Below are 14,443 nucleotides of genomic sequence, written 5' to 3' on the forward strand. Positions count from 1 at the left end.
AGAAGAATGTGACACCTTCTTACCCCCTGCATTTCTCTGTAACTCTTAACAGTTGAATATTTTCCAGACATTCTCTCTGTGTGTAGACATCCGGAGAACGTCTGGTCTTTTTTCATTTTTGACAGCTTATGCTTATATTGTATAATAAAAAGGTTTTGAAATTCTCATTACTTTTAGCAACAGTTTGCCATATGGGATTATGGAAGGAAGGGTTGTTTTTCAAGCAGTACAAATCTAAAGTCCACTGGATGCATGAAACTAGTTGCATGAGGAGAGGTTTGGATGCAGGCATTTCTAAGTATCTTGAATTTCACCAACCCCCCCCCCCCTTTTTAACATTTTTTGCTGCCTCTAGATTGAAGTTCTGTACAGTGAGCGGAATGTTGTAAACTATCTGCCCAGTGGAATAGATGGACTGTACTTTTTCCATAGCTTTAAGGATCTCCCCTTTGGCCCTGATCTGCATCTCATATTATGTTTCTTGTGCATACATTATGAAAAGAACCTTCTTGTGCATTTGTTCCTTCAGCCAATGTACATATCAAATTTGGCTCCAAGATGTGGCATTTTATGTTTGCTGTCAATTCATACTTCAAAGCCAAGTGACACTAGAGCTGCCAGTTTTCTGTTTTGAAAGAAAAGCTTCCAAACAAAAGATGCTCACGATATTTATAAAACTTCTTCTTCCACTGGTTTATTCCACAGAGCCCAAGTAGCTCTGAAGCCTAGAGCTTAAACTCTGCATATTAAATTGAGTGCTTTTTCATGAAAAAATAATCACCAGGACAGAGGAAAATGTGGTCGTTTAAATAAAACTTTATCCTCCTCAGTTAAAGGGAGAGAAAGAAAGAGAAAAATCCTTTTTGGCGTGTCGTCTGTGCAAGTTTGGGAAAGATGCTTTTGTAAAGCAACAGAAGCAAGGATGAAAAGGTACCGCAGCAATGAGATCAGCAGATGCAATATGGAAGCTTCTGGCTGGGTCACACATGACTGCAACACCAAGTGATGGGTTTTATTAGTGAATGGGCTAATCCCTGTCCATTTCCTTGCAAACACAGTGGAGCCAGTTCAAGTAAACCAGTTCCCATGCTGGAAGTGGGATTCTAAGCGCTGAAGTCCTCCTAACCCAAAATAGCTTTTCAAAGCTCCAGAAAAGTATAGGTACGAACCGATTCAGTAGAATAGTTCCTTATTGTCAAGGTGAATGATCCTCCATAGCAGGAGCATTTTGACAAGCCCAGGTAAAGTTCTGACCTATGCCAAGCTGGAGCCCCAGGTTGTATAATTACTGCTCCCAAAACAGTCAATTCAGCTATTGTGTTCTTCTTTATGGTCAAAACAGAGCCGCTAAAAAAAAGAAGAGGGAGGTAGTGGGATGTTCGGTGGAACCCCACATATTGCAGAAATAAAACGGATATCTGGAGAAAGGAAATGCCAGGGCAACCTGCTCCCCAAAACAGCCTGATGAGGCTGTAGAAATCATGCTTAGTGGCCACAGGTAAGGAGTAGGTGGAAGAAAGTCAGGAGCCAGGATGGAATGGAAGAATCTGGAAAAGGGTGTGGCTAGATGCAGCCCTCAATTTAAACATTCCATACTGCAGCATTTGCTGTTGGTTTTAAACATTTCTCTGTGTCTGTATGTTTGCCCTTGTTAAACCATATGAAAATGGTAATGTGGTAAAATACTGACCTTTTGAAATTGGCCAAAATCCTGTTGCAAATTGCACTAGAGTCCATTGATTCGATGGGGATTTAGTGAGTGAATTCTTCCATAAATTCAGTTGATTCAAATGGACTTACTGTTAACTGTGACTTACTGTGCTAAGCTAAAATAAAATGTAGCTCTACATCTCACATCTTATAAATTTTCTTCCCCTCTCTTGCCTGCTAAAAGTCAGCAGATACTCATTGCAATGGCTAAGTTTGCAACAGAGTATGGCAAGAAACGTTTCAGTGCCAAGCTTCTGCAGCTGGATCAATGCCGCAAAGTGCTGTGTTGAGTAAAAAATGGCAAGAATAATGGAATCTAGTTGCAGAGTCATATTCAGCTGTTCCATTAGGGCATAATTCTGTTTGTATTGTGTAATTCGGTTTCTGACATACTTACTTTTGCCCTAAAATCATAAAGTCAGGCCTTTCTTTAAGTGCTCCTCAATATGAAGCACGGAGTGGTAGCTTCAAGAGAGAAAACCTTCTTAGTGGTAGATGATTCCCCAGCTGTGGAATCATCTGCACTCCCCAAAGAGGGCTGGCTGATGCCTGTGAAATTCTTTTACTGTATTTTCATTGGTGCCAGACAAGAACCTTGCTGTACTTCTTTACACATAAGAGACACTAATTCTTAATTAACATCGTTAGAGTCTGATACTATTTTTTCTGTCTGTTTTTATCATATCTGCCTTGTTTTGAGCTGTGTCTGAAACCAGGAAGATTTCACCGTAGCTGGTATTAAAAAGGGGAGGCTTCTAGCCAAAGGGAAGAGGTGGTCCACTGTTTAAACTTCGAGCCACTGGTAGTATTGTGTTGTTTTCTATGCTGGCTTTGAATTCACTTTGATTATATTGCATACACTTAATGCCTTTTGAAACCTGTTTGAAATCTTCCATTCCTTCCCCAAAGAACTATTTTATGGGCCAATTAACAAATATGGAAAAATATGGTAATTCCCCATCCCAAGGTTTGCACATGGCTGGAAAAGAAAATTTTTGCAATAGATGGAAAGAGGACAGGTTTCAAGATGAGGCCCAGGTATGTTTTATCATACTTAGCTCATTGATAAAGATGGGACAATGTGTAATGTAAGTGAGGAGAGTGAGAAATAGCCCCTAGTGGCTGCTGTGATGCAGAAGGTGCATTGTGGTTCTACATGAAAAAACAAGCAAATAAATAGAACAGCGTGAATGGATAATGGTAGAAGGTTCCCATTTTGTAGACACGTGAAGGCCCATAGTTCAATAGCGGAGTTCATCCTTTGCCTGGAGAAGGTCCCAAGTTCCATTCCAGAGATCTCAGGATTGGAAACACTTGTACAAACCTCCTGGAGAACTTCTGCTACTCAGTCTTGGCACTGCTGGTCTAGAGGGCTAAAATGCTGTGACTCTATAAAGAGTAGCTTCCTATGTTCTTGTGTGCCATATGAATGCCTCATATAGAGTAATTAGCATGTGGTTCAATCTACGTATGTGCTAAAAAGAGCTGGGAAAGAAAACAATAGCATTAGAATTCTGCACTAGAGAATCCTTTTGGTTATTTCAGCATTAAAAAGTGAATATGATTCCCATCCTTGGATCTAAAGATTCTATTTTGAGTTCTTGTGTGTAGAGAAAGAAAGAAAGAAAGAAAGAAAGAAAGAAAGAAAGAAAGAAAGAAAGAAAGAAAGAAGGAAGGAAGGAAGGAAGGAAGGAAGGAAGGAGGGAGGGAGGGAGGGAGGGAGGGAGGGAGGAAGGAAGGAAGGAAGGAAGGAAGGAAGGAAGGAAGGAAGGAAGGAAGGAAGGAAGGAAGGAAGGAAGGAAGGAAGGAAGGAAGGAAGGAAGGAAGGAAGGAAGGAAGGAAGGAAGGAAGGAAGGAAGGAAGGAGTCTGGCAAAGTCAGAGGGGATGTTAGGTGGGCTGCGCTGGGTGAGGGAGGTCCATGGGGGGATATGAAGATGCCATCTGTTCTTGCACATTAAATTCAACATCTGAAAGAATGCCCAGAGTTCTGACTAGAGTGATCAATGGAGAATCCTGGAGCAAAATTCTTATGCATGATTTACAGCAGGATTCTTGAAATAATAATAAGCAACAGGCTTATAGCATAGTTTGGACATGTGTTGGATAGTTCTTGAAAGCAGATTGAAGATTGCTTGGATGGGTAGTAAAAGCGACAGAGGTTATATTGGCTATGTGTTTTCAAGGCATATGGGCACCTGTATGCCTCTGAAGAGATTCACCTCTACCTGGTTTAAGAGAAGTGATAAGAAAATCCCCTACAGCTTGTTTTCAGACATTTATGTTTTCAGAGGAAATATATAAGCACAAAGAAAAGCAATGTAGAACTCCCAAGTAATACCTGGAATTCTGAAGAGACGATTGTTCTTCATGTTCTTGGTGTTGCCTGTTTTTACGGCAGTGTCAAAGCATCTGGTTCTTTATCTAAGCAAAAATCGCCCACAGGGAGTTTATATTCTGTACTTTCAGCCAGAATGGATATGATCACAGAAAAAAGGGAGGGTCCCACCACTAAGAAGACTGCATTACCTTTTCTCTTGAAGGCCAGTCCTACCATTAGGTGGAATGTGGTGGTTGCTTTATCTGGTAGATGCTTAAATGCAGAGAGGATGTGTTAGAGAACAGACCCCCAGTAAGCCTGGTGTCACAGTCTCAGTGGAGGTTGCTGTGCTTCTCCAGAGCTGAAGGAAGCTTCAGCTCCCAATCCGTTTGCCCTTTACACATGCAGTGGGAGGAAACACCATGTTGTCCTTTGCCCCAGACACTAGATGATCTGGGGCCAGCCCTGCCTGCCATGATAGGAGAATTGAGAGCAGGAGTAATCATGTTACATTTATGTGGGAGGAGATTTTCCTTTCAAAGATCCTTTCCCAGTTAAAGCTACTGGAATTTTTGGTATTTATACTAGCAGAGCACAATAGTTTGGGTACTGAGTTTGTATCAGTGCGACGTCCTTCTTTCACGTCACAATGGTCACATCACTCTCATTCACACTTTATTCACGCTGCCACCAACCACACTTATTGATCTGACTCATCAGACAATGGTATGGATTTCAAAATAAAAAGGATTGTTTATTGAGAAAACATAAATAATAGTAAATCACTGTGGAAACTAAATAAGGCAATTAATGTGATAAAGTATCCCCCTCAATCACTCTCTCATTCAGACCTACACTAGCACAGTACCTCATAACATGAATAAACAGGCCCTAACACCCTAACCAAGTTCCTAACCGAACCCTCTATCATCCCAATCTTCCCATCTCCCCAAATCTCTCTTCACCACATTCACTCCCCCCTTATATACATTAACTCCACCCACTGAAGTCCCACCTCCTGTCCTGCCATAGGCAGATAAACTCCAGCCATAGCAGTGACAGGCAGGTGACATCATCACAGCCGTCACAATCAGTTGCAAGAAGTGAACATTCCAGGAACTGGTCATTTTAAAAAAGCAACTTGCATTTATTGTTTCTGGAAATCTGTTTAGGGATAGATGTGAAAGGAAGAAAATCCTTTTGGTGTACTGATAGGCATCATGGAGACATTCCTAGGTGAAAGACAACTGCCTTTTTGTAGAACAAAGCAAAACCTATGCATAGCAGTCTACATGTGGACAAAGAATTGTTTAGAACGGGGGTGTCCAACCTTTCACCTTCCCTGGGCCTCATTAGAAGATGAAAATTTGGTTTGGGCCGCACATAAATTTGGTTTGGGCTGCATGGGGGGGGAGCCCTAGCCGTCTTCCGCAGCCCCGCTCCAAGCACGCTTACCGGCAGCTGCGATCTCAGACAACAGAGGCTGCCAGCTTCGACTCCGGTGGTTTTATGGGGCCAGGAGGGAGTCCACCAATTGATGGGGACGGCGCAATGCAGTCACACAGCCCCCCTCTCTCCTCCCCTCCCGCTCCTTCCTTCCTTCCCTCTCTCCTCCCCCCATCGTTGTGACGTGCCCCAGCCACATTCCGGCCACAAGTGCCGACAGTGTAACTTGAAACTTTGGAATTTCTTTAAAAATAAAAAATTGCACTGGGCCGCATTATGAGCCGACCTGGGCCGCATGCGGCCCTCGGGCCGCACGTTGGACAAGCCTGGTTTAGAAAGAGGAGATAGAGAAAGAAACCCAGTTTTAACTGATCATTTTTATGCTGTTTCATTTGTTCAGCTTCCAGTAGTCAGAAGGTATGAACTTGATGGGGTGTTCGGAGAGCGAGAGCAAGAGAGACTCAGAAGGAACACTACAAAGTGCGGGGAGATTTTGTTTTCACTCATGTTGAGACCCGGTGTGGTGTAGTGATTAGAGTGATGAGCTAAGGCTAGGAAGACCTGACTTTGCCATGAAAACTCCCCCTTATGGTGGACAAGCCTCCCTAAGGAGCGCTTAGCACTCGGTCAGAGAGTTCCACAGGCCATTTACCTACCACCTTTGCGCTGAGTCAAGTCCTAAGACCTCAGCAGTGCGCAGCATAAGTACCTTGAACATGTCTGACCTTAAACAAGTACTTTACTTCATGCAGCACTCTGCAAATACTGAAACATGGGCTTTGTAATTCCTTAGAACTCACAACAGCTCAGTTAGGTGGGACTCTTAATGATAGTTTGTGGCCCTCTCCACTCCTCTGGATTTAGCCAGACCCTGCTGTCCTACCTCTCAGAATTATTGTGAGGATTAAGTGAGAAGAAGAGAGCTATCCATGCTGCCTTAATCTCACTGAAGGAAAAGGGGGATATAAATGAAACAAACAAACAAAAATACTGAAATTGAAACATCCATTAGTGAAGAGAAATTGAAGATACAAGGATATGGCTGAGAATATTTTCCTGAAGGGGGTGGATTACTATTATTGTTTTTTTTCTGGGAAGATAGAGAAGCCACATTCCTCTGCTCCCTCTGGTTATATGTGCTACAGTACTTGTTGTAACATTATATGTAGCACATTACTGTTTATGTGCTGCTTGTCCTAACATTAAACAGCATCAGAGTTAAAAAATATTGTTGGGCTTGGAATGTCTCTCTTTCTAATACAAAGGTCCTTAGGTTACTTGCTGCAATGCTAACCTTTGTACCAGACACACAACACTAACAACAGTTGGTTGAACAAAAGAGTTCATCGTTTTAGTTACCCAAAACATGCTGGAAATAAATTGAGCTGTAGCTTGAATTTTAAAATAACTGTATATATGTAGAAAACAAGAAATAAACCAGAGCTATGGCCAAAATCCTGTTGAGCACATAATGCTTGCTAGGGGTAATTACATCACCAGCAGGGGAGATTGCAGGTAATTAAGATATTCCTAAACCACATTGACATGCATTATGTGCATACCTCTAAATGGGTGCAGGAGAAACTAGTATGTTGTGGTTCCCAAACTTGGTTCCCTTGATGTTCTTAGACTAAAACTCCTAGAAGCCTTAATTACTGTTTGCACTGACCAGGATTTCTGGAAGTTGTAGTGGGTCAGAGTGTTGGACCTGGGAGATCCAAGCATAGGAAACTCACTAGATGACTTTGGGCCAGTCTTATTCTCCATTCGACAAACTTCACAGGATTATTGTGAGAAGAAAATAGGGACAAGAACCATATATGCCACCTTGAACGCATTGAAGGAAATATTTATCTATCTATATATTTGCACACACTTTGTACTGAATCAGTTCTTCAGTCCAGCATTATAACCGCCAAGAGCAGAACTGGAACTAGCAATTCTGGCACCCAGGTCATGTGCTACCTTCTCCCACCAGCTCTGCTATGAGGCATGGTGTTGAACCCACCACAAAAAAGGAGGATAAAAAATGTGGTGTCCTTCCAAAGAGAAGGAAGGAAAGGAAATAAGGCCATTTGTTTTTCTAACAGTCAGTTTCAGATTAACCTCTAGTCTGAGATGTAAATTTTGCGCCCTCCACATGTTGGTGCCTGGAGGCGCAAGCCCCTAGTTCCTCCCCCCCCCCCAGTTCTAGCCCTGCCTAGAGCAGAAGTGGGCAACTGTGGCCCTCCAGGTGCTCTTGGGTTAGAAATTGCATGATCCCTTATTGCTGGCTGTGATAGCTGGAAAGATGAGGTCAAAAACATCTGGAGGACCACCGTTGCCCATTTTCCCCAGCTCTGATGGCTGATGCTGTTTTTGAAAGGAGAGGCCAGTGACTGAACAGGGATCTTTTGCACATCAGCTATGGGCTATGGTTCTTCCCCACTGGGGAACATGAGTCATACCCTTTTTGTATTAGTGAATTACAGAGGCAGGAGATTCAGAGAAGGAGAAGCGTTATTGTGTGCTGATTTCTTTTCGACCTTTCTTAACATTAGATCTTTCAAAGAATGCGCACACAATAATGCCTTATTTATGGTGCACCGTGGGAATGTTTGGGACTTCTTCCTTCTCCTCCCCCATTTCTTCCCTCCCATTGACACATCTCAGTTCTGAAACTGGTTTACATTTCCCCAGAATTAAATGTTTCTGCTCCGTATGGCTACCGAGGGACTGTTCAAAATGGGAAATGAAATGCTGTGGTCTTTCAGGTCAGCGGCAAGCAAGCAGGTTCCTTGCGCTCAGTTTCTATGCTGAAATAATGGCAGGCTGTCACCATGCCTAGAATTTCATTGTTGCCTTTAGACTTGAAATAAAATAATTCTCCTGAAAATTCTCACCTGGAAATTAGGATGTCAAGCATTTGAACATTTGAAAATTCCAATATTTGAAATTCCACGATATTTGAAGTCATTGTTTGCTATTTGACACCAGTTACTTCTTTAGATGTGGCACTACTTGATAGCCAGCATACAGTGGTATTTGTTCTGATCACTGGCGAGCCTTGGTATTTATTGTTTGGCAGGAGAGTTTAGAATTCTAGAAGCATTTGTTTACGTATATGGATAGCATATCCACTGTCATCTGTCCACACCACCAAAAAAACTGCCACTGAGTCTAAAAGCCCTGTGAATGTCAATTTCTGCCAGATTTCAAAATACTTTAATTTTTTCTTTCAGTTCTAGCTCTTTTAAAAATGGACACCCAGGCCTAACCCATGCAGTATGATAGGCATTGTGAAAAAGAGAATCCAATTGTTGTGGGTTTGTCGTTTGAGGTAATAACAATATCCATGTGTTTATATCACTGGGTTTTGAATTTGCCTGTAAAGGTTCTTTCCGATGGGACGAGTTTCCGAAAAAGCTCTGCTCTGTCTACGTTCTGCAAAAATTCCAAGCTGTACCAGTATCCACAGCCAAAGAGTTTCAAGAAATCCAAAATGGGTGCAAGGAGAAGTTGAGATGGTAGTATAGTAAGGCCGAGGTCTCCAATGGCTGGTCCATGGCCCGGTGCCAGTCCGTGGCCTGAGCTAGACTGGGCCGCGGAGGCAGACCTCTCCCCACCCCCACGCACACTCCCCCCCGCACAGCCTTTTTGTGCTTGCGTGCATGCCGGCGCCCACACGAGTGCTCACTCACCCCTTCACACATGTGCATGAGTGCCCCCAAGCACAGTGCCACCCTTCACACACGAGCACACCCACATGAGCGCCTTCCTGCTCCTTTGCACATCCGCATGAGCGCGGGGGTTACCCACCTTCCCCAATTGGTCCATGGTGTTAAAAAGGTTGGGGACCATTGTAGTAAGGGATTCTCTTCAAGTCTGATTACTTCCTTTTCTGAGTTTTGCTCTCCTCTCCTTTTGGAACCACAAAGTGTAGCACTAGGAATAAACAACAATAACCAAGAAGATCCTTAGGTTTTGGCTAGGCTGCTTAGGGAACAGGGAGACTTCCTGAAACGGCTACTCCACGTACGATTTTAAAGTGGGATCACCAAACAGCAGCAACAGCAGAACTGCTGTCTCTTCTAGTTCTTCAATCATACCTCCCCCCCTTTTTTTTCTCCTTATGGAAATTCCATAGTGTCTCCCTCTTAGATAATGTTAGGATTGTAAAGTTTTGGTCTTTTGTTTTGCTTCAAGCTATAGAGCCAAAAGTGAGGATAGCCTAGTTTGTGTTTTCCTTAATGTCAGGCATCATCCTTTGCTCTCTCTCTCTCTCTCTCTCTCGCTTTCTCTCTCTCTCGCTTTCTCTCTCTCTCTCTCTCTCTCTCTCTCTGTGTAACATTTCTCATCTCTTCCTCACCACATTAAGGGATTACCAGATGCAGAAATACTGCATAAGTAAGTGAAAGTTTCTCTGCCGGATTTTTGTCTCTTTGTTTTTGGGCTGGTGGTTTATCGCTAATTGAAAGCTTTCTAGGAAGCTCGTTACCCAGCACAAAGTGAAGCAAGCAAACTAAACAAAAAAAATTCTCAAAACCTAGCAGTTAGGTGGACAAAAAAAGAGTGGAAACCTGTGGGGGAAAAGCACTGAAAATATCGTATGGAGTTTTGCGACATCTGGATGGTGAAAAAAAAAATCCACCCAAAATTAGCAGTCTGGAACTGGGTACCTTTATGGGAACTTTTGCCCATTCGGATTCTTTAATTTATCAGGAAATGGGAAGAAGGACTTTTTCAGGTTTGAGACATAAGATTTTGACTACATGAATACCTGCAACAACTGTGGTTTGGCTCCTGCAGATTCCTAGCACTAGGTCTGTCCAAAGACATTTTGCTGCCTGATGCCAAGAACAGGTTGGTGCTCATCTCATTCTGTATATAAGGTCTAAACAGATACTCTGTTGAATCTCAGCAGCAGGATAGCGTCTTGTACTACAAAACAACAGGACAGCATCCTATATCACACAAGAAGGCAACAGGCAAGCTTAGAAGATCCTGGGCAGAATGAAACTCCTCCAGCAACCACCACCATCTGCTTAAAGGGAATGTCTGACCGAGCCTCATGGTAAAGTCAGCTCATTACACAGCCAAGCCGTGTATCTGCAGGCAGAACTGGCCTAGTTTTTAATGTCTGCAGTGCAAAAATGGCTGTTTCAATCCTGTGTCAGCAAAGAGGCATGGGTAGCTCTCAGCTCAACCTCTCAGGCATCAGTCTCCACAGAGCTGGACTGAATGAATTTTGAGTGGGATGTTATGGCAGGACATGGAATAGATAGGAAAGTTGGGTGGTACAGGTTTTGTTAAGCATATCTTCAGCACAAATGCCCAGTGTGGTGTAGGGGATAGTGACAGATTAAGACTCAGGAGCCCTGAACTCAAGTCCCTGCTCAGTCATGGGATCTCACTGGGGGTGTGGAACTCATAAAACCAGTCCTTAAATATCTCACTTACTTTGAAAGCCCTACTAAAGTTGCTATAAGTTGCTTTTGACTTGACGGAACACAACACAACACAGTACAGAGAAGGCCGAAATCTAACTATTGGTCAGGATCAGCTGCATTTATGTCTAGGTCAGTGGAAACCAGGTGGATATAGCTATGTATTTTAGAGAGGGGGATGACTGTGTAACTCTTTCAGTTGACTTTCTGCAGCCTGAAGTGGCTTGTGAAATGGATCCCCTTTCCATGTGTTCTAATTTTGATTGCTCCTGACATCAAGATGGTGAGATTAGATGTCTAATCTTTGTATCATGAATGTCCGCAATTCATGTTTATGACCATTTTTTGTTGTGGTCTGATAATAGGGAAACATTTGTTGTGTGTACAAAGCAGCAGATTTGATCACAATATATTTGGAAAACTCAACAGTACAATCCCAGTAGCTGCTTGAAGAACCTTTATTATGGATACCACCCACCCATGGGTGCAGCCAATGGTTCATGGCCTGGGTAGGTAGGATTGGAATCTCTGGCCTTTTAAGAATGTATTGTGCTTTCTGCTTACGAATGTATGTTGTTCCTTAATGGATTTGAAAATATGGGACTCCATCTTTCTAATGTGCTCCAGCCATGCCTATTTAATGGATAAAAACTTGTGCTGTTTGGTAATATGGACAAAATTTGTACCCAATAAAGGAGTGGACCTGCCTAAATGTATTTGTTCAGCTGTTAGAACACTGGCTTTCTTTTTGTAATATAAACCCAAATAACTTAGTTCTGAGTTCTCAAATAACTCTGAATTCTAAATGTCTTATAACGCTTAATGCTAGATTGGCATAAACATTTGTGGTCTTTAGATGTAAAAATATGTGGGCGGCACCCCTATGTGGTAGGGAAATGTCTGTTTTGATACAGAGTTTGCCAGCTGTATGAGGACTCAATGGAAAACCACCCTCCGAGGCCACTCGCTCATTTCCCCACTGTGGGACGCTGCTCTTTTGCTTCAAGTGAGAGAAGATGCCATTCCTTCCATTGAAAGACTGTTGGATGCTTTAGTCTTCTCCGTTTTCTTGACAAGTACAATGTGGAGCAGGCCTGATCCAAGACAGTTTGCTGCCTGAGGCAAAGGAAAGCCTCCCCTTGCATTTATAAAAGAATTGTACTTTGTTGTTGATGAGGGAACAGTGTCTTCCACCACCACACTTCAGCCCAGCAAGCCAGCTTAGGGATCCAGGATAAGTTACCTGGTACACATAGGGAAACCACCTTGCTCATTCCTGCCCTCCAGCAATTGCTGCCTCAGAAGACCTACCTCACTCCTTCCTCTTCTAGTCCAGCCCTTTGCTTACTGCAGAAAATGGAGAACTTGACAGCAGTGCGGAGTGCTGCCAAGCTTCTTCTGAAAGATGTCCAGTGAGGAGGAGTCCATTGCTCATTTAGGTCAGGGGCGGGCAACCCTTCCAGACGCCTGCAGGCAATACAATAATATATATGTTTTAAATTGGAAGTGACTGGGCAGTAACTTCCTTTTTGGGATGGGGAGGCCCAGAGGAACTCCAGAATCACCTTAATATGCAGACTCCTATCCCCTGCAGTTTCAGGGCATTCTTGTTTATTTTGGGGCTGATCTTTTTCATGAGGCCCTAGTGGGTGCCCAGAAATTCTTCAGGCCCCGACTTTGCCCATTTTTGCCTTAAGTGGACAGTTCCATGCTAAACAGCTCTTATCATCAAGACACCCTTCCTAATTTTAAAAGGGAAACAAAGTTCCTGTAAACCCATCCCACTAACTCTAGTCCCGCCTCCCTGGGCCAAGTCTTTGCCATCTTCTATGTCTCAGACATTGGAAGACTGGATTTGTAGCACCCACTGTCCTTCTTCCTTTCGTTTTACTCCCTTTTTGTAAACTCAGTCCCTCAGTTGTTTCCATGCCCTTAACAATCTGCATTGTCTATTTCTGTATCCCACTTCCAGTCTGTCTATTACGTTTTTGAAGTACCAACCCAAGACTGGACAATTTCAACTGCATTGGCTGCTAATAATTTGTTTCTCGCTATAGTCAGTTCACATCATGAAGCCTGAACTCTTTCATCCCAAAATTCCTAGCTACAGCCCAGGATTTGAATCTGCGGCGGTTGGTGACTTCAGGATTGCCCAACCCAAGAGCTGGCCACTCTTTCTTAATTTATTTCCCAGGAAAGACTCATTTGGGAATGAGATTTTTATACATCCTAAATTGGCTTTTGAAGGATGAGAAGAAGTATGATGTGGGTGGGGCTATTGGAGATGTGTGCAATGCAAGGGGTGTATAAATTCTCCCCACAGAAAGTACAAATATATCTGAAATCTCCCCTTTTTTGTAATTCTGTATGGACTTTTTTGTTTTAGTCTTAGTGTTTCTCTAAAACACCATTAGCTGTGCTGGCCAGGATTTCTGGGCGTTGTAGTCCAAGAACGTCTGGGTATCCAAGTTGGCAACTACTGCTGTGAAAGATCTCTATGGTCCATTAAGGCTATCTATTGAAGTGAATGGGAGAACTGAATAATTTATTGTCCATCAAGGTATCTGGGGTCTCAATAACCTGCAGTAGTGAAAACAAACTATTACTGCAATAAGCAGCATCTGCAGTGATGCTGGTCAGGTGCTCAATGGGGCACCACCTACTTTGCAGTAGCAGACTGTTAGTTCAATCCCTGCCATCTGCATCAAGAGCTGAAAAACTGTCTGGAACCTTGGAGACTTGTGCCAGTCAGTGCTAACTGTACCTGGGCCAGAGGGACTTATATAAGGCAGTTTCCTGCTTTTGTGCCCATTCATCCAACCCTCCAAGGATTTTTTTTATTTTCGCGAAGGCTTTCACGGCCGGGATCTAATGGTTGTTGTGGGTTTTTCAGGCTCTTTGGCCATGTTCTGAAGGTTGTTCTTCCTGACATTTCGCCAGTCTCTGTGGCTGGCATCTTCAGAGGACAACACTTCAGTGCTGTCCTCTGAAGATGCCGGCCACAGATGCCTGGCGAAACGTCAGGAAGAACAACCTTCGGAACACGGCCAAAGAGCCCGAAAAACCCACAACAACCAATTTTTTATTTTATTTTTTTACATGATGGGTATCATTTGTTGGATCAGTGCCTCTACAGCAAAACAGCGTATCAAAAGCAGGTTAAAGCACATGAAAGCAAATGTTTTGGGGGAAATGGAAAACAGCTACAGGAGGCTAAAAACATGATTTGATATTTCATTTCTCAACAAACCTCCATCTGGAGAATACATTTCCACCTAGAGAAAATGTAAGAGTTGGGATGTGGTAGTAGTTTGATTGCTGGTGGTCGGGATGAAGGTCCTTTGGTGACGGCCCTCAAACCACTTCCTCTGGAGTCCTTTAGTGAAAATCAGCAGGGCTACTTTGGAGTAAATAGTGCAATGACCACAGGCTTCATTTGCCCACCATCTTGGTAAGGAAACCTTTAACACTCCGGTTTAGTCATACAAACAAATTGAGTCAAATTGCTGCCATCCACTTCAAAAAATAGAAGCAAACCTTCAT

The 14,443-nt window shown here is 43.1% G+C and overlaps 1 protein-coding gene across 4 annotated transcripts in view; it reads left to right on the top strand.

Annotated features, from left to right (window-relative positions):
- PDZD2 (PDZ domain containing 2) overlaps positions 1-14,443 on the top strand; it is a 202,559-nt gene that overhangs the window by 17,409 nt on the left and 170,707 nt on the right. The gene's annotated exons all lie outside the window — the stretch shown is intronic.

This window comes from Pogona vitticeps, chromosome 2 (assembly GCF_051106095.1).
Source record: "Pogona vitticeps strain Pit_001003342236 chromosome 2, PviZW2.1, whole genome shotgun sequence".
Lineage (NCBI taxonomy): Eukaryota > Metazoa > Chordata > Lepidosauria > Squamata > Agamidae > Pogona > Pogona vitticeps.